The sequence below is a fragment of the Lynx rufus genome, unplaced genomic scaffold, assembly GCF_022079265.1.
Source record: "Lynx rufus isolate CCGP_SWC_20201006 ecotype Redwood Valley unplaced genomic scaffold, mLynRuf1.p SCAF_13, whole genome shotgun sequence".
Lineage (NCBI taxonomy): Eukaryota > Metazoa > Chordata > Mammalia > Carnivora > Felidae > Lynx > Lynx rufus.
The window spans coordinates 19,392,280-19,420,240 of record NW_025814827.1 but is presented as its reverse complement, the minus strand read 5'-3'; positions in this window follow the sequence as shown (position 1 = coordinate 19,420,240).

Below are 27,961 nucleotides of genomic sequence, written 5' to 3'. Positions count from 1 at the left end.
TTCTTATATATTGTACTTATAGAAGTGTCTTCAGTTGGCTAAGAACAGAACAAAATAGCTACTTGTTATAAAGCATAAGATAAAGTTTCCTGTGTTTAAATCTACCTTTTTGTTGTTATGATATCAGGAAGGTATCAGGGAATTGTTGAAAAGGAGAAATTGGGCCATTGCTACACAAGGAGATACTAGAAGTTTTAATACAGCATGAGTCTTTTCACTTAGAAATAGCTTTGGAGATTTGTGTGTGATAATATATACAACTATAACCCTATCTTCAAATGGAAAACTTATGCTCCAAGGTTCAACGATATTTTTATAAACATATTGCTCATATAGAGAGTCATAAATTACAAACGTAGCACATGAGGGATAGAAATATAACTAACATATTTTAAATTGATTTCAAAAAATAATTTTGTTGAGGCACCTGGGTGGCTCAGTGGGATGAGCATCCGACTTTGGCTCAGGTCACGATCTTGCAGTTCGTGAGTTCAAGCCCCGTGCTGGGCTCTGTGTTGACAGCTCAGAGGCTGCAGCCTGCTTCGAATTCTGTGTCTCCCTCTCTCTGCCCCTTCCCCGCTCATGCGCTGTCTCTCTCTGTCTCTCAAAGATGAATAAACGTTAAAAAAATTTTTTAAATAATTTTATCAGTTGTTTTGGAATTTAGAAGCCTTTGGGTCTCATTCTGGTGGCCCAGGGATCATTTAAAATCTGTTAAGATCATGTGCACCCATGCCTTCTTTTTCTTTTGATCAATTCCCCTACAGCAAGAAAAGGTATACAGGATGCTTCCCTTCACTCTAAAACTGTCTGTGTTCAAAACTTATTTTGTGCCAGTGGTGTTCTTCTTCAGTACCTGCCATGGGAGAAGGTCACTGTCAAGCATTATACATTCAAACTATTGCCACCTCTATATCTCTATCACGTAACAGGGAGGTCAGATGTCTGGACCTGGGGATCAAACCCTGGTTCTGTCCCTTATAAACATGTGAACTTGGGCAATTTACTCAATCTCCCCTAAAAACACCAACCTCACGGAATTGTTATGAGACTTAACATGGATGTATATAAACCTAAGACCTGGCTCCTAATAGGCACAAAATAAGTGATATGTAGTAACAATGTTTTGCTCATCACTATCTCAGGACCAGGGAATAAAACTTTTGGTGGGAAAAGTGAATAAATGCTGAAAACCATCTTCTGTTCTATTTCTTGCTTGCCCTCTGTCTTCTGTACTTCTCCACTGCAGTAAGTAGTAGTAAAGGGTGGAGGAGAGCCACAGCCAATTCCAGACCTACCTCAGAGTTGGTTCCAGGAAGTCAATGGAAAGAATAAAGCAGACCATTGAATTTACTGCCCAGGCTAGCTCACTAGAATGGTCAAGCAGACAAAGATGAAGTTAGAAGTTTTACTTAGGAGTATAGACTATGCACTGGGCTGCAGAGTGTTTGTGTTTTATATATATATATATATATATATATATATATATATATATATATATATATATATATATTAAGCTTATGTATTTATTTGAGAGAGAGAGAGAGAGAGAGAAAGAGAGAGGGAGGGAGAGAAAGATCAGGGCAGGAGAGGAGCACAGAGAGAGGAGAGAGAGAATCCCAAGCAGTCTCTGCGCTGTCAGCATATAGCCTGACCCAGGGCTCGAACTCATAAAACATGAGATTGTGACCTGACCCAAAATCAAGTTGGATGCTTAACTGACTGAGCCACTCAGATGCCTCATTGTGTTACATTTCTTAAGGAGTCTGAGAAAAACCATCTCTGACAAGATGGGCTGCATGTCAAAAACCCTTAAATTAAACAACTCTTGTAACCATTAAATTAGTAAAGGTAATTTTTAAAAATTCTAAAACCATATGTAGGTGGGCAAAAGAGATATAGGCTGATTCATACATTGCTGATGGTACTGTGAGAGTTGGCTTTCAGGACAGTAAGTTGAATGACATTTAAGGGAAAAGAATCAAAACTAATCATATTTGTCAAGACTACCTTTTTGAGAAAATGCATTCTTCCATAACTTTAAAAGACTAGAACTGCTAACATTATTGAAGATTGAGCTGTTGACCATCCAAGATTTACATCCTGTAAGAAAGAGTCGACTATCTTTTCCTCTCTAGCTTGGACACTGATTGAACAGACTTGGGTCACATGCCTTCCCACCAACAAATCAGTCACTGTCAAGAGGAATAAAAGACAATGAGAGACTTGCCACCGCATGTGGACACCATGGATGACCACACCCTCCAGACTGCTCTTGTCCTCATATATTCTCCAAAGGAAAGGGGATATATGTACCAGATAACAGAGGATGAGAAAGTGTCCTAGACAAAATAACTGTCACAATCTGATAATCTAATCATGCCCTTTGCTGTAATAATATTCCTAAAATTATATCCCAAGAAGTAAGTTGAAATAGTGGGAGGGAGGGCTTGTGTAATTACTATGTCAACATGTCATAGCTTTTTACATTTTAACAGAAAAAGGAAAACAAAACAAAACCTAACCTGGAAATGGCCTAAATGCTCAAATGCTGAAGAATGGTAAAGGTACTTTGGCATATTATAATAATAAGCCATCTTGTCCAATTCAATTTATTGAAGATTGAGAAGGTATGTACTTTTGTTTAACAGTTAGTGGGAACATAAGGATGGATAAGGTATAGTGGCCACTATGTGATGTTAGTGATAATGATAATGGGTATTTTTGAGCACTTGCCAGTTGATAGGCAGTGTGTCAAGTCCTGCATTATTACATTCAATCCTCTGAACAATATCTTGAGATAGGCATTTTTGTATATCCATATATTTAGTTATATAGATGGTGAAACTGATTTTAACTTTCCCAAAGTCACACAGCTAATAAATGATGGAAATGGGACTTCACCCAAGGCCTTCTAACTCCAAAGCTGACACTGTGGTAGAGCTTTAAAACAACATTTTGTAGGAACACAGAGAATATGGTTATTTTTTTACAATATTATTGAGTTATAATTTGACATTCAATAAGCACACACATGTAAAGTATACAATTTAATAAACATTGAGATGTTCCTGTGAAGGCATCTGATCTCCTTTCTATGACTATAGATTAATGTGCATTTCTAGAATTTTATATTTGTTTGACTTGTTTGACTCAGCCTAATTATACTGAGATTCACCATATTGTTGCATGTATCAAATACCAAAAGGTCAGTTCTTTTTTTGCAGTGTTCCGTTATTTATTTGAATAAACCACAATATGTTTACACATTCACCTGTTGAAGGACAATTAAGCTCCCAGTAGTAGACTATTACAAATAAGACTGTATGAACAGTTGTGTACAAGTCTTAGTATGGTCAGTGCTTTCATTTCTCTTGGGTAAATAGTTAGGAGGGGAAAGGCTGGTTCATACGGTAGGTGCATATTTAACTTTTTTAAAATTTAAACTCTTTATTTTGAGATAATTGAATACTCTAATGCAGGTGCAAAAAACAATATAGAGAGCCTGTGTACCTTTTACCCAGCTCTTCTCCAATAGTAACAGCTTGTACTACTACATAATAATATAAAAACTGGGGTATTGACATTAATAAAGTGAAAATGCACAACATTTCTATTGCCACAAGGATTTCTTATGTTGCCCTTTTATAGCTACCTCTACTTCTCTCATATACCTCCTCACCAAGAATCAAATACTAATTAGTTCTCCATTTCTAAAATTCATTTCAAAAATATTCTATAAATGGAATCATTCAGTAGATAACCTTTTCGGACTAGCTTATTTTTATTATTTTTTCTTTCTTGTTTAATGTTTATTTATTTATATGGAGAGAGAGAGAGAGAAGGGGAGGGGGAGAGAGAGAGATAGAGGGAGAGAGAGAGACAGAGAGAGAGAGAGACTCAGAGACAACCCCAAGCAGGCTCCACGCTGTCAGCACAGAGCCTAATGCAGGGTTCAATCTCATGAATCGTGAGATCATGACCTGAGCTGAAGTCAAGAACTGGATGCTTTACTGACTGAGCCACCCAGGAACCCCTATTATTAAGTTTTTAAACTCAATTCCAGAATAGTTAACATACAGTATTGTATTAGTTTCAAGTGTACAATATAGCGATACCACAATTCTATACATTATTCAGTGCTCATCATAAGTGTACTCTTAATCCCCTTCACCTGTTTCACCCATCCTTCCACCCACCTACCCTCTGGTAACCATCAGCTTTGTCTCTATAGTTAGAATCTGTTTCTTGGGTTGTCTCTCTCCCTCTTTTTTTTTCCTTTGTTCATTTGTTTCATTTCTTAAATTCCACACGTAAGTGAAATCATATGGTATTTGTCTTTCTCTGACTTATTTTGCTTACCATTTTACTCTCTAGTTCCATCCATGTTGTTGCAAATGGCAAGATTTCATTCTTTTTTATGGTCAAGTAATAGTCCATTGTGTATATATACCACTTCTTCTTTATCCATTCATCTGTTGATGGACACTGGGCTGCTTCCATAATTTGGCCATTGTAAATAATGCCACAATAAACAAAGGGGTGCATGTATCGCTTCTAATTAGTGTTTTTGTATTATTTGGCAAATAACCAGTAGTGGAATTACTGGATCATAGTGTAGTTTCATTTTAACTTTGTGGGGACTCTCCATGCTGTTTTCTAGAGTGGCTGCACCAGTTTGCATTCTCACCAACAGTGCAAGAGGGTTCCTGTTTCTCCATATCTTCACCTACACTTGTTGTTTCTTGTGAGGATTAGCTTTTTTCATTCAGAATAATTCTCTGGAGATTCACTCAGGCTGTTGTGTATCAGCTCTTTCACTCCTTTTTTTTTTTTTCAAAATTTTTAATGTTTATTTTTGAGAGAGAGACAGAGAGAGACAGAGCATGAACAGGGGAGGAGCAGAGATCTAGGGAGACAGAATCTGAAGCAGGCTCCAGGCTCTGAACTGTCAGCACAGAGCTTGATGCGGGGCTCGAACTCCCAAGCCACGAGATCATGACCTGAGCCGAAGTGGACGCTTAACCAACTGAGCCACCCAGGTGCCCCTCTTTCACTCCTTTTTATTGCTGAGTAGCATTCCATGATATGGATTTACCACATTTGTTTAATCATTCACCCACTGAAACATTTATGTTGTCTCCAGTTTCAGGCTATTACAAAAAAAGGCCTAGAAACATTCACGTACAGGTATTTATATAAATATAATTCTTCATTTTTCTGGGACAAATGTCCAGGAGAGCAGTTTCTTGGTGATACAGTAGTTGCATGCTCAATTTATTTAAACATTGCCAAACTGTTTTCCAGAGTGGCTGTGCCATGTTACCATCCTACCAGCAACATATGAGTGGTCCAGTTTATTCACGTTATCAGCATTTGGTATTATCACTATGTTTCACTTTACCCATTCGGATAGATAAGTAATGATATCTCTTTATGGTTTTAATTTGCATGACTCTAATGGTTAATGAAGTAGACCTCTTTTCATGTACTTTTTTGCCATCTGCATATCCTCTTCAGTGAAATGTCTCTTTCTGGTTTTTTTTCCCCCATTTTCAAATTGGATTTTTTTTATTGTTGACATTTCAGAGTTCTTTTTGTATTTTAGACGTTAGCACACTGTCAGATATGTGGTTTGCAAATAATTTTTCACATTCGTTGCTTATAACTATCTTCTTTTTTTAAAGTTTATTTATTTTGAAAGAGAGTGGGGGAGGGCCAGAGAGAGGGAGAGAGAAAGAATCCCAAGGAGGCTCTGCACTGATAGAGCCTGATGTGGGGCTCAGACTCATGAACTGTCAGATCATAACCGGAGTCAGTCAGATGCTTAATCAACTGAGTCACCGAGGTGCCCCATGTAATTTTTATGAGGTTCAGCTTTTCATTTTTCCATTATGGATTGTGCTTCGGTGACAAGTCTAAGAACTCTTGGCCTAGTCCTAGATCCTGAAGACTTTTTTTCCTTTCCCCCCCCTAAAAAAGTGTTATAGCTTTATGTTTCCATTAAGCTTTATGTTTACACAGTACTTATCATAACGTGTAAAATGTAGGTCAAGATATGTTTCTTTTTTAACCTATGGGTGTCCATTTTCTCCATAACCATTGTTTACAGGCTATCTCTCCTACATTGAATTGCATCTGCACATTTGTCAAAACTCAGGCATATGTGTGTTGGTATTTTGGGGGTTTCCCTCTTCTGTTCCATTAATCTATGTGTCTGTGCCTCAAAAATACCAATCTATCTTGATTGTCTTAGCCATTCTAGTTAGTCTTCCATAAAAATATTAGAAGAATCTTGCCTATACCTATAAAATTTCTTGCTGAGGTTTTGATGGGAATTGTGTTAAATCAGAGTATTAATTTGGAGAGAATTGACTATGTTCTTTCCTCCAATCCATAAACATCTTATACCTCTTCACTTACTGATATCTTTTTTAATCCAAGTACAATTAACATACAATGTTATATTAGTTTCAGGTATACAACATAATGATTCAACAATTCTATACATTACTCACTGCTCATCATGATAAGATTACTCTTAATCCCTTCCCCCTATTTCACTCATCCCCCTACCCACCTCCCCTCTGGCAACTACCAATTTGTTCTCTACACTTAAGAGTCTGTGTTTTTTCACCACTCAGAGTGGCCAAAATGAACAAATCAGGAGACTATAGATGCTGGAGAGGATGTGGAGAAACGGGAACCCTCTTGCACTGTTGGTGGGAATGCAAATTGGTGCAATCACTCTGGAAAACAGTGTGGAGGTTCCTCAAAAAATTAAAAATAGACCTACCCTATGACCCAGCAATAGCACTGCTAGGAATTTATCCAAGGGATACAGGAGTACTGATGCATAGGGGCACTTGTACCCCAATGTTCATAGCAGCACTGTCAACAATAGCCAAATTATGGAAAGAGCCTAAATGTCCATCAACTGATGAATGGATAAAGAAATTGTGGTTTATATACACAATGGAGTATTACGTGGCAATGAGAAAGAATGAAATATGGCCCTTTGTAGCAACGTGGATGGAACTGGAGAGTGTGATGCTAAGTGAAATAAGCCATACAGAGAAAGACAGATACCATATGTTTTCACTCTTATGTGGATCCTAAGAAACTTAACAGAAACCCATGGAGGAGGGGAAGGAAAAAAAAAAAGAGGTTAGAGTGGGAGAGAGCCAAAGCATAAGACTCTTAAAAACTGAGAACAAACTGAGGGTTGATGGGGGGTGGGAGGGAGGAGAGGGTGGGTGATGGGTATTGAGGAGGGCACCTTTTGGGATGAGCACTGGGTGTTGTATGGAAACCAATTTGACAATAAATTTCATATATTGAAAAATAAATAAATAAATTGAGTGAATACAGGGAAAAAAAAGAGTGTTTTTTGTTTTTCTCTTTTTTTTTTTTTTAATTTTTTTTTTCAACGTTTATTTATTTTTGGGACAGAGAGAGACAGAGCATGAACGGGGGAGGGGCAGAGAGAGAGGGAGACACAGAATCGGAAACAGGCTCCAGGCTCCGAGCCATCAGCCCAGAGCCCGACGCGGGGCTCGAACTCCCGGACCGCGAGATCGTGACCTGGCTGAAGTCGGACACTTAACCGACTGCGCCACCCAGGCGCCCCTGTTTTTCTCTTTTTTTTAATTTGTTTTTTTCTTACATTTCACATATGAGTGAAGTTATATGATATTTACTTTTCTCTGACTGACTTATTTCACTTAGCACTATACCCTCTAGATTCATCAATGATGTTGCAAATGGCAAGATTTCATTCTCTGTTATGGCTGAGTTATATTCCACTGTCTATATATACATCTTTTTTTTTTTTGGTAACTAAATTTGTTTATTTTTATCATGATTTTCCCCCAAAGATTTTTTTATTTGAGTATAGTTGACACATTATATTACATTAGTTTCAGGTGTACAAGTTGATTTGACAAGTTTATGCTTGACATGATACTATATTCACCACAAGTGTAGTTACAATCTGTCCTATTAACATTGCTATTTCAATAACATTTACTGTATTCTTTCTGCTGTGCCTTTTATTCCCATAACTTGTTCATTTCATAACTAGAGGCCTGTATTACCCCCCTCCCGTTTACTCATTTTGGCCAAGCCCTCACCCCTCTCCTCTCTGGCAATCAGTTTAATCTTTGTATTAATAGGTCTGATTCTGCTTTGTGTTTGTTTAGTTTTTGTGGGGTTTTTTTTTGTTGTTGTTTTTATTCCACTTATGAGTAGAATCATATGGTCTTTGTCTTCCTCAGTCTGACTTATTTCACTTAGCATATTACCCTCCAGGTCTATCCATGTTGTCTCAAATGGCACAATCTCATCCTTTTTAATGAACTCATAATATACGTGAGTGTGTGTGTGTGTGTGTGTGTGTGTGTGTACATTTTCCTTATCCATTCATCTAGTGATGGACACTTAGGTTGTTTCCATATCTTGGCTACTGTAAAAAATGTTGCAATCAACATAAGTGTGCATATATCTTTTCAAATTAGTGTTTTCATTTTCTTTGGAGAAAATCTCAGTAGTGAAATTATTGGATCATATGGTATTTCTATTTTAAATTTTTTGAGGAGCCTCCATATCAGTTTCTACAGTGGATGCACCAATTTACATTCCCATCAACAGTCGGATTTCTTTCATCATCATTTGTACTTCTCAGCTTTTCCACCCAAGTATTTCTCTCTCTATCTTTTTTCAGTGATTGCAAATAGAATTCTGTTTTAAATTTCAGTGTTCATGTGTTCATTTTGGGGGTAAAGAAATACAATAAGTGTTTTAATGTTTATGCTGTATCCTGCAACTTTGCTGAACTCACTCACTTATTATCACTTGAAGGTCTTTGTAGATTCTTTAGGATTTTTTCCATGAATAGTTTTATTTCTTCCTTTATGATATGCATGCTTGTTATTTCCTATTCTTGCCTTATTTCACTGGCTAGAACTTCTAGTACTATGTTAAATAGGAGTTGAGAGAATAAATATATGTGCTTTATTCCCTGTTTTAGGGATAAAGCAGTCACTCTTTCACCATAAATGTATGTCAGCTATAAAGTTTTTTGTAGATGTTCTTTATCAGGTTGATGATTTCCCCTCACTTCCAATTTTTGTAAGTTTTCATTAGGAATCATTGTTAAATTTTGTCAAATGCCTCTTTAGCCTATTAATATTCTGGATTATATATATTTTTAAGTTTTTATTTGAATGCCAGTTACTTAACATACAGTATAATAGTCATTCAAAGCTTCCATTTAACACCTGATACTCATGACAAGTGCCCACCTTAATCCCCATCTCTTTTTTTTTTTTTAACTTGTTTTTACATCGATTTATTTTTGAGAAACAGAGTGAGACAATGCGTGAGCAGGGGAGGGGCAGAGAGAGAGGGAGACACAGAATCTGAAACAGGCTCCAGGCTCTGAGCTGTCAGCACAGAGCCTGATGCGGGGCTCAAACCCACGAACTGTGAGATCATGACCTGAGCCGAAAGTCGGACGCTCAACCGACTGAGCCACCCAGGCGCCCCTCCCCATCTCTTTTTTAAGCTATCCCCTCACCCACCTCCCTTCTGGTAACCATCAGTTTACTCTCTGTACTTAAGACTCTGTTTCTTGGTTTGCCTCTCTCTCTCTCCATTTTTCCCTTTGCTCATTTGTTTTGTTTTGTTTTGTTTTGTTTTGTTTAATTCCACATATGAGTGAAATTATATGGTATTTGTCTTTCCCTGACTAATTTCACTTAGCATAATACTATCTAGCTCCATCTATATTGTTGCAAATGTCAAGATTTCATTATGTTTATGGTTGAATAATATCCCAATTGTATATATATATTTCCACATCCTTTTTATCCATTCATCACTCAATGGACACTTGAGCTGTGCCCATAATTTGGTTATTGTAGACAATGCTGCTATAAACATTGGGAGTTTTGAGTACTGAACCAGCTATACATCCTTGGAATAAAGTCCACTTGATTATTATGTATAGTTTTTTTTACATGGTGGAATTTTATTTGTTGATATTAAGAATTTGTGCATCTATATTCATAAGTGATACTGAGGTTTTGGTACTGTCTCTGGTTTTAGTGTCAGGTAATAATGGCTTCAGAAAATGAGTTGAGGATTGTTCCCTCAGAGTGGGGGAAAATATTTGCATAATACATATTTGGTAAAGGACTTAAATCTAGAATATATAAAGAACTCTTAAAACTCAATAAAAAGAAGATAAACAGCCCAGTAAAATTATGAGCAAAAGATGTGAACAGATAATTTACCAAGGAAGAGATGTGGATGGCAAATAACACATAAAACAATTCTTGATATCATTGGCCATTATGCAATAAAGCCACAATAAAATACTACTATAGACCCCACTCAGAAGGCAAAATTTAAAAAATTAACGATACCATGGGGCGCCTGGGTGGCTCAGTCAGCTGAATGTCCGACTTCGGCTCAGGTCATGATCTCACAGGTCCGGGGTTTCGAGTCCTGTGTGGGGCTCTGTGCTGACTGCTTGGAGCTTGGAGCCTGCTTCAGATTCTATGTCTCCCTCTCTCCCTGCCCCTCCTCTGCTGGTGCTCTGTCTCTCTCTCCTTCAAAAAGAAATAAACATTAAAAAAGTAAAAAAAAAAAAAGATCAACAATACCAAAAGTTAGTGAGGATATGGAGTAACTGAAATGCTCTAAATATCTGGTATGAATGAAAAAAATGATAAAACCACTCTGGAAAGAAGTATGGCAGTACTTTATAAAGTTAAACATACATGTACTATAGAAATCTGTAATTTCACTTCTGGATATTTACCAATGAAAAATGAAAATATATGTCCCACTAATAATTGCCAATGTATATTTATAGAAAATTTATAGAAGATACTCATAATGACCCCAGACTGGATTCAAATATTTTTTAAGTTTATTTATTTATTTGCAGAGAGAGAGAAAGCATGAGCAGGGGAGAGGCAGAGAGAGAGAGAATCCCAAACAGACTCTGCACTGTTAGCACGGAGCCCAATGCAGGCCTCGAACCCACAAACCATGAGATTGTGACCTGAGCTGAAACCAAGAGTTGGCTGCTTAGCCGACTGAGCCACCCAGGTACCCCCAAGACTGGACTCAAATGCCCAAGTCATGAATGGATAGGCACATCCATACAATAGAATGCTACTCATACTTCTACAAACAACAATCAAAAGAATTATGATAAATGAAAGACACCAGATATAAGTGGTGAGGATATTTTATAAAAGGCAAAACTATAGGGCCAGAAAACATATTGATGATTGCCTAAGGCTGGGAATGAAGGAAAAGGAGTTACTTCAAGTAGGCAGGAGGAAACTTTTGGGGATGATGAAAATGGAAATTTTGATTGTAGTGATGGTTATATAACTGTATGTGTTTGTTAAACCTCATCAAATTAGGGGTGCCTGGGTACCTTAGTCAGTTAGGCATCTGATTCTTGGTTTCGACTCAGGTCATCTCATAGTTTGTGAGTTTGAGCCCCTCATGGGGCTTTGCGCTCACAGCACAGAGCCTGCTTGGGATTCCCTCTGTCTCCCTTTCTCTCTGCCCTGCCCCACTCATGCTCTCTCTCTCTCTCAAAATAAATAAACTAAAAAAAAAAAACTCATCAAATTATACATTTTAAAATAATATACTTTGCTACATGTAAATTATACCTTAATAAATCTGATAAAAATTATTTATGTGGCTAAATTTTGCTATATCAGTTACAATTAATTTAAGTTTGCATCCCCAGGTTTTAAGAGCACATGTACCTCTACATCCTGCCAATGAGTAACATTAAACAAGCTTTTTGATCTTTGTTAAAATTATAGGTAAAAAGTAGTATACCATTGCTTTTTTTACTTACAACTTTTTTAAATAAATTTTTTAAGTTTATTTATTTATTTTGAGAGAGACAGAGACAGCACAAGTGCAGGAGGAGCAAAGGGAGAGGGAGACAGAGAATCCCAAGCAGGCTCTGCACTGTCAGCACTGAGCCAGATGTGGGGCTTGAACTCATGAAACCATGAGATCATGACCTGAGCCAAAACCATGAGTTGGACACTTAACTGACTGATCCACCCAGGTGCCCCTTTATTTTTGACAGAGACAGAGACAGAATGCGAGTGTTGTAGGGGCAGAGAGAGAGGGAGACACAGAATCCAAAGCAAGCTCCAGGCTCTGAGCTGACAGCTGGATGATTATTGTTTTTATTCTTAGTACATTTTATATGTGAAATGACTTTTCTTATTATTTCCCATATTTCTATTAGTGGTGTTTATCTTTTCCAACTGAGTTGTAAATAGTCACTGTGGATATTTATTTACTTGGCTGGTAACAATTTATTTTTATTTCATTTTTTAAATAAATTTCACATGCATGGTGGAGCCCAGGACAGGGCTTGAACTCATGACCCTGAGATCAACACCTGAGCTGAAATCAAGAGTCAGTGACTTAACCAACTGAGCCACCCAGGAATCCCTCACTGTGGAATTTTAAAAGGTACTGTATAATTAATATTCAAATGTTCTTGCCAATATATTATTTTTAAGTTATATATATATATGTATATATATGTATATATATGTATGTATATGTATATATATATGTATGTATATGTATATATATATAGTTTTCATTGGAAATGTTACTAATTTTTATTTAGTCAAATTGACTTATTCTTTCCCTTAATATAATCCTGGTTTTACATCATATATTCCTACTCCAAGATTACATATAATAATCTATGTTTTCTTCTGTATCTTATAGAGTCATTTTTGTTATCAAATTTTGCTCTGTGCAGAATGTATTTGGGTATAAGTTGTCTGAACATGACTTATTTAAAGAACTAGCTTTTTCCCACTAATGCCACATTTGTCAATACTAAATTCCCATATCTATTATACTTTATCTATAAATTATATTCTGTTCCATTAATCTTTCTAGTCATATGTGATATTACTTTAAGTATTGATAATAGTCACAATCTTACCTTAAGAAATGAGCATGCATCTATCTATCCTCTACCTGCATCTTATCATAAGAAAGATAATACAGAGAAAGAGAGATACCATATGTTTTCACTCTTATGTGGATCCTGAGAAACTTAACAGAAGACCATGGGGGAGGGGAAGGGGGAAAAAAAAGTTAGAGAGGGAACCAAACCATAAGAGACTCTCAAAAACTGAGAACAAACTGGGGCACCTAGGTGGCTCAGTCAGTTGAGCTTCGGACTTCAGCTCAGGTCATGATCTCAGAGCTTGTGAGTTCGAGCCCCGAGTGGGGCTCTGTGCTGACAGCTCAGAGCCTGGAGCTTGCTTCGGATTCTGCGTCTCCCTCTCTCTCTGCCCCTACCCCACAAGCATTCTGTCTCTGTCTCTCTCAAAAATAAATAAACATAAAAAAAAAAAGATGGTGAATAAACTGAGGGTTGATGGGGGGTGGGGGGTGGGGGGATGAGCATTAGGTGTTGTATGGAAACCAATCTGACAATAAATTTCATATTAAAACACACACAATAATAATAAAGCTAATAAATAATTGCTGAACTTAGTACTTTAATGCCAAGTATCAGTCTTTTAACTACAATATTTAATACTTATTACTTAGTGTTATATTTGTATTAGATTAAAATAATAAATTTAAAAGCAAAATGTAATAATATAGGGTACTAGGAAATTTTTAATGTTTTAGCATCAGTGAACGGACTTACAGTACTATATTTAGTTACCCTGTTTAAGACCTTTAACATAATAAAATCTTTTTGTAGTTTTATGGTCTCCTCCAAGGAATGATTGGTAATTATGTTTAGTGCAGCAAATAGTGAGTTTCTGATTGCACTGCAGCTCTAGTTCATTAGGACTGAGCTAGAATGAGCTTGCACATTTTGAATTAGACTGCAGAAGGGTGCAAGTAGTAAATGAACCTTGGCACCATTTCCAGATTGGCATGTGAAAACCCAAAAGACGCCCTTTGTCCATAGTCATTTCCTCAAATGCTGAAGAATTAATAATGCTTCTGTTCAAAATGAATGTGTTAAAATTGGAAGCCTGAAGAACAAATCTTTTTAAATAACAGGGTCAGTAAACATGAATCACCATTTGTATACGGATCCAACAGATTATAAGAATAGACTAAGTTTTCCAAGGCCTTTCTAGCCTGGGTATAAATGGGGTCATGGTCACGGCAACAGGCTCAGGTCCTCATCTTTTTTGTGTCATCATATTTTATATGAACTCTAGGTATAAAACATATAGCTAGATTGTATTTTGAAATCCTATTTGACAATCTTGACCAGTTTAACCCATCCATTTATCATGACCAGTCATATATTTGGATTCATTCACCATATTTTGGATTCACCATATTTTATTATTTTCTACTTTCTAGGCTTTTTACTTGTTCCCCATCTTTGCTTGCTTGTTTGCTTGCTTGCTTGTGTATGTATGTATGTATGTATGTATGTATATTTGCATCATTCATTCATTCATTTATTGGATTGAATATTCTTCTCCTTTTTCTGTGCAAACAAGTGTTTTTATTAAAGTACAGGGACAGGACCCATGGGAAGAAAGAACTTGAATTGAGTTTTCCTTACTCACTTTACCCTACTTTACTGATTTGGGAGTTACTGACTATACTTGACTGAAAATCTAAGATTAGTCAATATCTCTTTCTCTCTAAAATGTAAGGACTCTAATTACAACATGCCCCTACCACCCGGCCTCTTCCATATTAATTTTGATTGCTTTTCAGCTTCACTTAATTTTGTCCAGTTCTATAATAGTGATTCTTCATTTTCTTTTTTATATAATCAACTGTTAATTTGATTTATCCATATTGTTTTGCTCAGATTATTCTTACAGCCCACATCTTACTCTGGATTAAATTTCCTAAAGTATGCATTTTTACAAATCCTTCTTCAGGGGTCTGAGTGCAATAAATGTATCTATCACCTAAAACGAACAAATCAGGAGACTACAGATGCTGGAGAGGATGTGGAGAAACAGGAACCCTCTTGCACTGTTGGTGGGAATGCAAACTGGTGCAGCTGCTCTGGAAAACAGTGTGGAGGTTCCTCAAAAAATTAAAAATAGATCTACCGTATGACCCAGCAATAGCACTGCTAGGAATTTACCCAACGGATACAGGAGTGCTGATGCATAGGGGCACTTGTACCCCAATGTTTATAGCAGCACTTTCAACAGTAGCCAAATTATGGAAAGAGACTAAATGTCCATTAACTGATGAATGGATAAAGAAGATGTGGTTTATATACACAATGGAATACTACGTGGCAAGGAGAAAGAATGAAATATGGCGTTGTGTAGCAACGTGGATGGAACTGGAGAGTGTTATGCTAAGTGAAATAAGTCATACAGAGAAAGAGAGATACCATATGTTTTCACTCTTATGTGGATCCTGAGAAACTTAACAGAAGTCCATGGGGGAGGGGAAGAAAAAAAAAAAGAGGTTAGAGAGGGAGGGAGCCAATACATAAGAGACTCTGAAAAACTGAGAACAAACTGAGGGTTGTTGGGGGGTGGGAGGGAGGGGAGGGTGGGTGATGAGTGTCGAGGAGGGCACCTTTAGGGGTGAGCACTGGGTGTTGTATGGAAACCAATTTGACAATAAATTTTGTATTAAAAAAATAAATGTATCTATTGCTTGTTTAGAAGAGATTTTCTTTTTCCACTCTTGAAGACAATTCAATGGGAAGAGGTGTATAGACATAGAGTTATTTTCCCTCAACACTTTGAAATTATTGTTCTATCATTGTATGACTGTCAACATAACAAGTGTATAGTCAGTCAGCTGAATTTTTTTTCCATTATAAATACATTGTCTTTTCTTCTTTGGTGTCCTAAAACTTTCTTTCTGTCTTTGGTATTCTGTATTTTGGTGGCAATGTGTCTACTTCTCCATTTCATTTGCTTTATCCAGTAGGGGACTTGGTGTATATTCAGTCTGAAGATTCATGTCTTTAACTCTAGAAATTTTGAAACCATTTTCTCTTCAAATATTGATGCACTCTATTATTTCCTTGCAGAATTCTTTGAGATATATGTTAGACCTGCTAATTATACCCTTCATATCTTATAACATTTCCTTTGTGTTTTCCATATTTCTAATCTGCATTCTGTGTAATATCCAGTGATCTATCTTCCAGGTCACAAATTCTCTTTTCTACTATTTAAACATTTACTGAGTTTTAAATTCCAATACCTATAATGACTATATCCATTTATAAAAATATAGTTGGTCCTTTTTAAATTTTGCCTCTTTTTTTCTCACAGTGAATTATTTATTATCATGATTGCTGGTACTGCTTTTATCTCTGATCATTTTAACAAATGTATTTTATACACTGATATTATTTATTATCTCAAGTTCTTAGACTGTCAGTTCTCCAGATTGTTGAGTCTGGTGACTCTTCCTCATGCTAGATCACCTCATGTTGTTTGTGAATTTTTGTCACTAGCTTAACTTCAGTGGGAATTTGCTTTATATGTGTGAATTAATGCATCCTGGGGTGTGGGGGTGCTCCCCATGGAGCAATTTTGTGGGTTTTTCCCCTGCTGTGTGCCCTCAAATTATTTCAATAGTCATGGATAATTTTTATTTTTAAAAAATTTTTTTAACGTTTTATTTATTTTTTAGACAGAGACAGAGTGTGAGTGAGGGAGGAGCAGAGTAAGAGAAAGACACTCAGAATCCAAAGCAGGCTCCAGGCTCTGAGCTGTCAGCACAGAGCCTGATGCAGGGCTTGAACTCATGAACTGCGAGATCATGACCTGAGCCAAAGTCAGTTGCTTAACTGACTAAACCACACAGGTGCCCCATGATGGATAACTATTAAATTAACATCTTACAGCACGGGATAGTATAAATTCATATACTCTCCATCATCAACAGTACTGGTAGAGTGGTCTCATGGTTTATTTTCTTAGAAAAGACTTCCCCCCTCCTCTGACCTTCACAAAATCAGGCAGATGACCAGCTACTTTGCATTTTTCAAAAACTTCATGGGTGAAGCTCATCTAGTCTCCTTTTCATAGAAATAGCATGCTTTGGGAACCCTAGCTTTATTCAGGGGGCTCCGTTCCAGTTCCTTATTTGGGCTCAAGGTTATATATCAAAGTTAGCTAAATCTCTATAAAGATATATAAATTCCCATCCCTAGTTATTAGACCTGATTAGGACTTCCCCTTCTGGTGATGTTGGAATGGTAATTTAGACCAATACTCCTATTGAAGAAAACTAAAAAAGGTTAGAATAGAACAATCATATTCTTAAAGGCATCAAAAAATGTAAAGGATATAAAGGAAATACTGGAGCTAAGTCCAGAGCTAAGTCCTGAATAACAATTCAGGGATTTGCTTTTGCTCAGGAGGCATTTGCTGACTCAGAAAAAGCAGCTGAGAGGACACAGAGATGGAGAGTCCAAATCCTTCTTTAAGGAAGTAACTGATACTCCAGGTGCTAAGAATACTGTCAGCAAAGAGTCTTCAGTTATCGTCCTTTTCAGGGATTGTCTCAGCTGTAGGGAAGCCACCTGGCCCAGATCATGCCATTCCTAGCATGGCCCACAGCCAATAAGTGATTGAAATGACTGTATAAAAACTTGGCCATTTTGTTCCTCCTTAGGGCAACACTAACGGGCCATTTCAACTCCCCTGTTATTGGACCCGTATCACATCCTGACTTTTCCTTTTACCCAATTCCTACTCCCTTTACCTCCCTTTCACAGCTGTTGATCTCAACAGCACTCCTGAATAAACATCTTAAAAACTAAACTCCATCTAGCTCTTCAGAATTACCAAAACGTTTTTGTTGCAAGTTGGGTTTTCTGTGAATCAGAGCTTTTTCCAAGAGTTAGTGTAGAAGACTTTAAGAGTCCAGAGATTAACTAAACGTCATCTGTGACCAGAAATCTCAAGTCCTAAGATTGGAATGTAGTAATTTGAGATGGTTAGAACATTCATTCAAGCAGCAACACAATCCACCTTGGAGAACTCCTGCAAGTCAGTAAAGAAAAAGAATAATAACCCAGTAGAAAAATGGATGAAGACTTGGATAGGTGCTCAACTCAGTACTCTTCAGGAAAATCCAAACTAAAACTGTAGGAGATACCACTGATCACCCACTATAATGGCTAAAATTTAAGACTAGTGAAACTGAGAGTTGGCAAGTATGTAGAGGAACAGAAACTGTAATGCACTTCTAAGTGGAGTATAATTGGTACAACCACTTCAGAAAATAATTTGGTATTATCCACTAAATTTCAAGATATGCATACCTCATGATCCAACAATTTTACTGCTACATGTTTATATTCTACAGAATTGCATGTGTGTATAAAGAGACACATATAAGAATGTTCTTTACAGACAATGGACTGCTATACAACACTAAAGAAAAGCAACAATGAATATAATTCAGATGCAACAACATGGATAAGCTAACACAATGGTGAATATAGGAAGCCAGACACAAAATAATACATTTTGTATGATTTAATGAATAAGAAGTATAAAACCAGGCAAAACTAAATAATAGTGCTTAGACCTACATGTCTTATTGGTCAAGAATAAAGAAAAACAAGGACATGTTTACCATAATTCAGTACAGGAGACCCTAAAGATTACACACACACACACACACACATGTAGAATTAATGAATGAATTCAACAAGGTTTCAGGATACAAAATAAACACACAAAAATTAGTTGAATTTTTATATACTACCTGAAGAATTAAAAAAATGAATTAAGAAGAAAACACAATTGGTGAAGATGTGGAGAAAAAGGAACTCTTGTGCACTTTTGGTGGGAATGCAAACTGGTGTAGCCACTATGGAAAACAGTATGGAGGGTTCTCAAAAAGTAAAAATAGAATTAATGGATGATCCAGTGATTCCACCAGTAGATATTTACCCAAAGAATATAAAAACACTAATTTTAAAATATATAAGCACTCATACTTATTGCAGCATTATTTACAATAGCCAAATTATGGAAGCTACCCAATTGTCCATCCCTAGATGAATGGATAAAGAAGATGTGGTGTCTATATATATATATATATATATATATATATATATATATATATATATAATGGAAAATTACTCAGCCGTAAAAAAGAATAAAATATTGCCATTTGCAACAACATGGAAGGATCTAGAGAGTATAATGCTAAGTGAAATAAATCAGTTAGAGAAAGACAAATACATATGATTTCACTTATATGTGGAATTTAAGAAACAAAACAAATGAACAAAGAAAAAAAGATACAAACAAAAAGCAGACTCTTAAATAGAACAAATTGATGATTACCAGCAAGTAAGGTCAGGGGGATGAATGAAATAGAGGGGATTAAGAGTACACTCATTGTGATGAGCAATGAGTAATGTACAGAATTGTTGAACCACTATATTTTATACCTGATATAATAACTGTATATTATACCCAATATAACACTATATGGTAACTATAATTGGATTAAAATAAATTAAAAAATAGAATTACTATATGATCCAGCAATTTCATGTCTGGGAGTGTAGTCAAAATAATTAAAAGCAAGGTTTTGAAGAGATACCTGTACACCCAAGTTCATAACAGCACTATTCACAATAGTCAACAGATAGAAGCAACCCAAGTGTTCATCAGTGGATGAATGGATAAGCAAAATATGGTATGTACATACAATGTAATATTATTTGCCTTTTAAAAAGAATGCAACTCTGACACATGGTACAACATGGATGAGCCTTGAGGACATTATGCTAAGTGAAATAAACTAGTTACAAAAAGATGAATATTACATGATTCTATCTATATGAGGTACTTAAATTGGTCAAAATCAAGAGACATATAGTGGAATTATAGTTGGCAGGGGCTGGAGGAAAGGGAGATTATGGAGTTGATATTTAATGGGTACAGAGTTTCAATTATGCAAGATGAAAAGAGTTCTGGAGATGAATAGTAGTGATGGTTACACAACAATATGAATGTACTTATTATTACTAAACTCTACAGTTCAAGATAGTTAAGATGATAAATTTTATGTTGTGTATATTTTACCAAAATAAAAAATGGAAAATAATCCATTGGTCATAGATTATGTATTATTTTTGTACTCACAATTCTATTGATATATATCTGTCCTTATGCCAGTAGCACATTGTTGTGATTATGTAACATTGTAGTAAGTTTTGAAATCAGAAAGTGTGAGTTCCTCAACTTTGTTCTTTTTCAGGATTGTTTTGGCTATTTGGGGTCCTTACAATTCCATATGAATTTGAAGACTGGCTTTTCCAATTCTTCAATTAAAAAAAAAAAAGGCCATCATTTTTGCTATGGATTGCACTCAATCTGTAGACCATTTTGGGTAGTGTTTCCATCTTAACAATATTCTGTCTTCCAATCCATAAGCACAGGACATCATTCCATGCATATAGGACCTCTGTTTTAGTCTCTGTTCTCCAGATAAACAACAAATAGGATAGGAGAAAGAGGGGGGGTTGATTTACTATAAGGAATTGGCTCATACGCTTATGGAGGCTGAGAAGTTCAAGATCTGCAGTTGGCAAGATGGAGACATAAGGAAGCTGATGGTATTGTTTTAATTTGAGTATGAATGACTGAGAATCAGAACAGCCAATGGTATAAGTTCCAGTCTGAGTCCAAGTCTGAGGGAAGGAGAATATCACTGTACTCATTCTGGGACCGGCAGAGACAAAGATTTCTTTCTCACTCTGCCTTTTATTCTGCTCAGGACTTCAATGGATTGGATGAAGCCCAACCACGTTGGGGGTGGCAATTTGCTTTACACAATCTACCTATCAAATGTTAATCTTGCCTGGAAACATCCCCAAAGACACACCAGAAATAATGTTTAACCAAGTATCTGGGCAATATGTCCCAGTCACGATGATAAATAAAATTAAACATCACTATTTGTTCTTACCTGCAGCCAAAGTTGAGAACCATTGCTCTAGACACTGGAAAGAATGCAATCTAAAGCCTGGAACTATCTCCAAGTAGTTAACAGACATCTAAATGGTCAGGTTTTCCTTACAAGAAGTAGAAATGCCAGTTAAGAGAATGGCTAAATAGGTTGGCTTGGGATACAGAAATTGGAGGAAATGATATTGGTTTTTTTTTTTTAATGTTTATTTATTTTTGAGAGAAACAGAGAGACAGAGCGTGAGCAGGGGAGGGGCAGAGAGAGAGGGATACACAGACTCTGTATGCTCTGAAATGTCAGCATAGAGCCTGATGCAGGGCTCAAACTCACAAACTGTGAGATCATGACCTGAGCCAAAGTCGGATGCTTAACCAACTGAGCCACCTAGGTGCCCCATGGAGGAAATAATATTCTAACAAAAGTTTGCTTTATGTACATCTAGAAACATGTTCACTTTTTTCCATATCCTCATACAAGAGAAGCAGATTCCAAACATGTAAACAGGGATTTTGATCTTTTATGCAATGAACTACTAATGTAGGTTTGTTGCATGAACAAGAAAAATGACTTTAATTTTCCAGCATAATTTGAAAACTTGCCATTCAATTACTAAATATTTAAAAACTTTTCAGTATGTTCCCTCTTGTATTCTTATAAACCTTTTATGAGTTGGGGAAAATTAGTGTCACATTCATGAATAAGTAAGCAGAAAGGCTGCATTGGTGCAAATTCAATGAACCCACTATTTTGTTTTGTCATTTGGCAGCAAGAATAGACTTAACATCTAAACATAATCAACACCAAATCTGTGATGTTTTATTCTACAGCTCCAAATTTCAAAATACAGAATTTGAATCAGTTCTCTGGTGGCATATTTAGGCATGAAAGGCAAACTTTTGAGTGTGAATCTTATTACCTCTCAGCCAAATATGGACCCTTTTTCCATTTAGCAAAGCATCTTTGGCACAGTAACTGGTAAAAAGTGCATGAAGAAATGAGAAAGGCCAGTGATGTAATCTTATCTTAATCAAAAGCTGATTTCTGACTTCTTCCTGGCTATAATCAAGCTAACCTCAGAGCTAACCACCTCTGGCAGGACGGAAAACAACCTCAAAACAGACTTAGGCCACTTGAGTTATAAACTCTATTTTTGTATTCTGTGTGATGTAGCTAACTTTGGGAATGTTATCAAAAGCTCTCTTTTTATTAATTTAAACAGAAGGAAATGATAATATGTACCTCAAAGGGTTGTCATAAATATGAAATGACATAACCTATTTAAAATCAATATCATAGCTTTAGAAATATATTCAGTAGGTGCTTGTTTCCTCCATCTGTCTTATAGTTTATTTTAAATTTATTTTAAGAGAGAGAGGGAGAGAGAACGAGTGGGGGAGGGGCAGAGAGAGGGAGACAGATAATCCCAAACAGGGCTGATGCAGGGCTCAGACTCCTGAAACCATGAGATCATGGCCTGAGCTGAAACCAAGAGTCTGATGCTCAACCAACTGAGCCACCCAGGCGCCCCTGTCTTACAGTTTTCTACCACCTTTCTGCTTCCCCAGGTAGAATGCACTTCACCTATTTTATAAACCTAAACTTTGGATAATACCATGTAATAGTCTGAGGCTGAGGTTAGCCTAAAATGGACAGAAGAAAATACTCCTTGCCAAACCTCAATATCTGGTGGAAATGAAGCTGAGGGTACAGTGAGTCCAGATAAATTGGAAGCTCTTGAGTATCCTAGTAATGTGAGCACACTGAGATAGCTGTTGTTTGAATTAGGTTGTTGGTATATTGTATCAGCCCTAGAAGTATTGAAAAAGAGAGAAAGAGGAGTGCCTGGGTAGCTCAGTCCGTTAAGCGTCTGACTTCAGCTCAGGTCATGATCTCGCGGTTTGTGGGTTTGAGCCCCACATTGGGCTCTGTGCTGACAGCTCAGAGCCTGGAGCCTGCTTCAGATTCTGTGCTGCCCTCTCTCTCTGTCCCATTCTCACTCGCAATCTGTCTCTCTCAAAAATAAACATTAAAAAATTAAAAAAGAAAAAGGAAAGAGAGGGAGAGATATCCTTGATAAATAATTGAAGCTAATTTTCAAATACTTAAGAGGCTATATTACTCAATCAGCTAATTCCTACCTATCCTAACTGCCAACTCCATGTACCTGGAGTCCAACTACATGAGCACATTCAAATTTGACTATTATAACTGCTCCATATAAAACTCTCTTGCCATCAGATTTTTCTATTTCAGCCTATGCTTTGCACATTGTTACTTGGTATTATCTCCTAAAAAAATCAAACAGCAAACAAAAATCTACACAAAAGTTTAAATTTAATATTTTTTGGCCTCACTAACTCCTAAAATATCACTAAAATTATAGTAAGGGAGGTAAAATGACAGTAAAAGTGTATGTTCTTCTTCATCAAAATCCCTTTCTACCTCTACAAATGTAACTACTGTACTGACTTTTAAAAGCTATGGTAAAGTATCCATAACAAAATTTACCATTTTTTCTCAAATGTTTATTTATTTTTGAGAGAGAATGTGACTGGGAGAGGGGGAAGACAGAGGATCCATAGGGGGCTCTGTGCTGACAGCAGAGAGACCCATACAGAACTCAAATTCACGATTTGCAAGATCATGACCTGAGCTGAAGTTGGACACTTAACCGACTGAGCCACCCAGCTGCCCTACCATCTTTACCAATTTTAAGTGTACAATTCAATGTTATTAAGCACATTCATACTGTGTAACCAATCAGCAGAATCTTTTCATCTTGTAAAACTGAAACTCTAACCCATTAAACATTAGCTTCTCATTATTCCCTCTCCCTAGCCCCTGGCAACCACCTTTCTATTTTCTGTCTCTATGATTATGACTACTCTATATACCTCTTATAAGTGAAATCATATAGTATTTGTATTTTTCTAACTAGCTTATTTCACTCGCATAATGACCTCAAGGTTCATCCACGTGGTAGCATGTTTCCTTTTTAAGGGTACATAATATTCCATTTTGTATACAGATCATATTTTGCTTATCCATTCATCCATTAATGGACACTTGGGTTGCTTACACTTTTTGACTACTGTAAGTAATGATGTTATGAACTTGGGTGTACAGATATCTCTTCAAAACTTTGCTTTTCATTATTTTGGGTACATGTCCAGATGTGGAATTGCTGAATCATATGGTAATTCTGTTAATTTTTTAAGGAAGCACCAAAGTGTTTTCCATGGTGACTGTACCATTTTATCCTCCCTCCAACAATGTGCAAGGATTCCAATTTCTCCACTTCCTTCCCAACACTTTTTATTTTCTGTTTGTTTGACATTAGGTATCCTAAAAGGTGATATCTCATTGTGGTTTGGAAGTGCATTTTCCTAAAGATTAGTGCATCTTTCCTAAAGATGTTAAGCATCTTTTCATTTTTTTATCTTCTTTGGAGAAATATCTACTGAAGTCTTTCATCTCTTTTTGAATTGGATTGCTTGTTATTTTGTTGTTGAGTTGTGGGAGTGCTTTATATATTCTTGATATTTACTCTTTATCAGATACATGATTTGCAGATATTTTCATCCGGTCTATGTGTTGCCTTTTCACTATGTTCATAGTGTCTCTTGAGGAACAAAATTTAAAATTTTTGAGGTAGTCCTATTTGTCTACATTTTATTTTGTTACCTGTGCCTTTCAGGTCATTGACTGATTGATTTTTGACATGTGCCAGGACCATTCAATAGGGAAAGAAAAGTCTCTTTAACAAACGATATTGGGACCACTTGATATTACATGCAAAAGAATGAAGGTGCACCCCTACGTCACACCACACACAAAAATGAACTCAAAATGGATCTAAATATAGGAGCTAAAAGGAACTCTTAGAAGAAAACAGTGGTAAATCTTCATAACCTTGAATTTGGTAGTGGATTCTTAAATACTATATCAAAAGTACAAGCAATGAAAAAAAACAGGCAAAGTAGACTTCATCAAAATTTAAAATTTTGTGCAGCAAAGGACATCATCAAAAAGTGAAAAGACAATGTATAGGAGTAGGAAGAATATTTTCAAATGATATATCTGACAAGGAACTAGTATCCAGGATATATAAAAACTTCTACAAGTCAACAATAACAAAAAAGACCAACAACCCAATTTTTAAAAATGGTAAAGGACTGTATAGACATTTCTCCAAAGAAGATATACAAATAGCCAAAAAGCACACAAAAATATGCTCAATATCCTTCATCAACAATGAAATGCAAATCAAAATGACATAAAGTACCACCTCACACCCACTAGTATAGCAACAACAACAACAAAACAAAAACAACAGAATATAAAAAGTCCTGTTGAGAATGTGGAGAAACTGAAAATCTTGCACATTGCTGCTAGTAAAGTAAAATGGTTCAGTCACTGTGGAAAATAGTTTGGCGGTTCCTTAAAAAGTTAAAAATACAATTACCATGACTCCATAATTCAACTCTTAGGTATATAGCCAAGAGAATTGAAAACACACTTCAACAAGTAGATGTACACACATGTTCACAGCAGCACCGTTCACAAAAGCCAAAAGGTGGAAAAAAACCCAAAGGTCCACCAATGGATGAACAGATAATCAAATTATAGTATGTACACACAATGGAATATAATTCATCAATAAAAAGAATGGAGTACTGACATGCTACAACATGGATGAACCTCAAAAATAGGATAGGGGCCCCTGGCTGGCTCAGTAGGTAGAGCATGAGACTCTTGATCTCAGGGTTGTGAGTCTGAGCCCTATGTTGGGTGTAGAGATTACTTAAGTAAGTAAGTAAGTAAGTAAGTAAATAAGTAAGTAAATAAATAAATAAATAAATAAATAAATCTTTAAATATATATTATGGTAAATTAAAGAAGCCAGATACAAAAGGTCACATATTATATAATTCCCTATATATGAACTACCCAGAATAGATAAATCCATAAAGATAGAATACAAATTGGTGGTTGATGGAAGCTGGTAGGGAGGAGACAATGGGGAGAAACTACTTAATGGACAAGGGGGTTTTACCTTAGAGTGAGGAAGTGTTTTGTAACTAGATACAGGTGGTGATTGCACAACACTGTGAATATACTGTATGCCATTGAAATGCCACTTTAAAATGGTTATTTTTATGTTATATTACTTTACCTCAACAATTTTTTTAAAAAGAATATTGTATATTCACAGAATTTCCAGGAAATCTGGAGAAGTAGGCTTGGAAATTGACCAGAAAAAAAAAGGAGGCCAGGCAGTCAGAATTACATGAAATTCACACCATAGAATCAGTCTGGAGGGCAAGTGCTACTCTGAGATTGAGGCTATATTCCACAGCTTGCATGAAAGCTTCATCTCTTCAATTATGGATGGTGCCATGGACAATATTATTACCCCTGAAAGGAGAATGTTGTGCCATCGTGAAAACTTCTTTTTTTAATGTTTATTTATTTATTTTGAGAGCGAGTGAGCGAGAGATTAAGAGCAAGCAGGGGAGGGGCAGAGAGAGACGGAGAGAGAGAATTCCAAGCGTAGTGCCCTGCAACAGGGCTCAGTCCCATGAACTATGATATCATGACCTGAACCGAAAACAAGAGTTGGATGCTTAACCAACTGACCCACCAAGGTGTCCCCCAAAAATGAATTCTTCATTGGTCCTCCATTTTTGCTTCCTTATCTCTGAGTCCTAAGGGGGCACATTTGATTAGCTGAGTCTAATTGAAGTGTCCACATCCTACCTCAAGGGGGTTGGGAAGAAAAGTATTTTGGCTTTTTCTGTTCATACAGTGAGAGATAGGCTTTTCCTGATTCACTGGGCAAGAAATTCCTTAACAACAACAAATGGTTCAGATGTCAAGCAGTTTTTTTCCTCCAAGTGGTAAATGTCTACGGCATATTTAACCTTGACTTGAAAATCAAGAAATATCAGGAAAGGAGAAAATATCTCTATTTGCAGATGACATCCCAGCAAAAAACTGGAAATGCTAGTGAAAAATTCGAAGAACTACTGAGAAAATTTGTTAAAATGGCAGGATACAAGATGAGTATACAAATGCCAATAGCTTTTCTTACCCATAATGGAAATGGAAATTTTTCCCATTATCATAACATCAAAAATAGTAAATACGAGGGGTGCCTGGGTGGTGCAACTGGTTAAGTGTAGGACTGTTGGTTTCAATTCAGGTCATGATCTCACGGTTCATGAGACTGAGTGCCACATTGGGCTCCGTGCCCAAGTGGAGACTGCTTGGGATTTTCCTTCTCCCTTTCTCTCTGCCCCTTCCCTGCTTATGCTTCCTCTCTCTCTTTCTCTCTCTCAAAATAAATAAATAAATAAATAAGTAAATAAATACTTTGAAAAAATAGTAAATACTTAAAAAGCACATGATGAAAAATTCTGTGCAGTAGTCCTCCCTCATTCACAGTTACCTTTCTGCAGTTTCAGTTGCCTGAAGTTTCAGTTTTATGATCAACTGTGTTCCTGGAAGCAGGTGATCCACCTTCTGACACATCGTCGGAAGGCTAATGGTTGCCTAACACTACATCACAATGCCTAGTCATTCACCACACTTCATTCATCTCATCGTATAGGCATTTTATCACACAACATCACAAGAAGGGTGAGTAAAGTACAATAAGATATTTTGAGAAAGACCATATTCATATAACTTTTATTACAGTATATTATTTTATTATTGATTCTTGTTAATCTCTTCCTAGGTCTAATTTATAAATTAAACTTTACCACAGGTATGTATGTATGGGGAAAAAATGGAGCATATATACAGTTTGGTGTTATCTATGGTTTCAAGCATCCTGTGGCTGTCTTGGAACATATACCCTGCAGATAAGGGGGGATGACTGAAAAATTATAAAAAACATAAAGCAAAACTTTCAAAAACAGACATGACATATCCATCCAGAATTGGAAGTTAACACTATAAA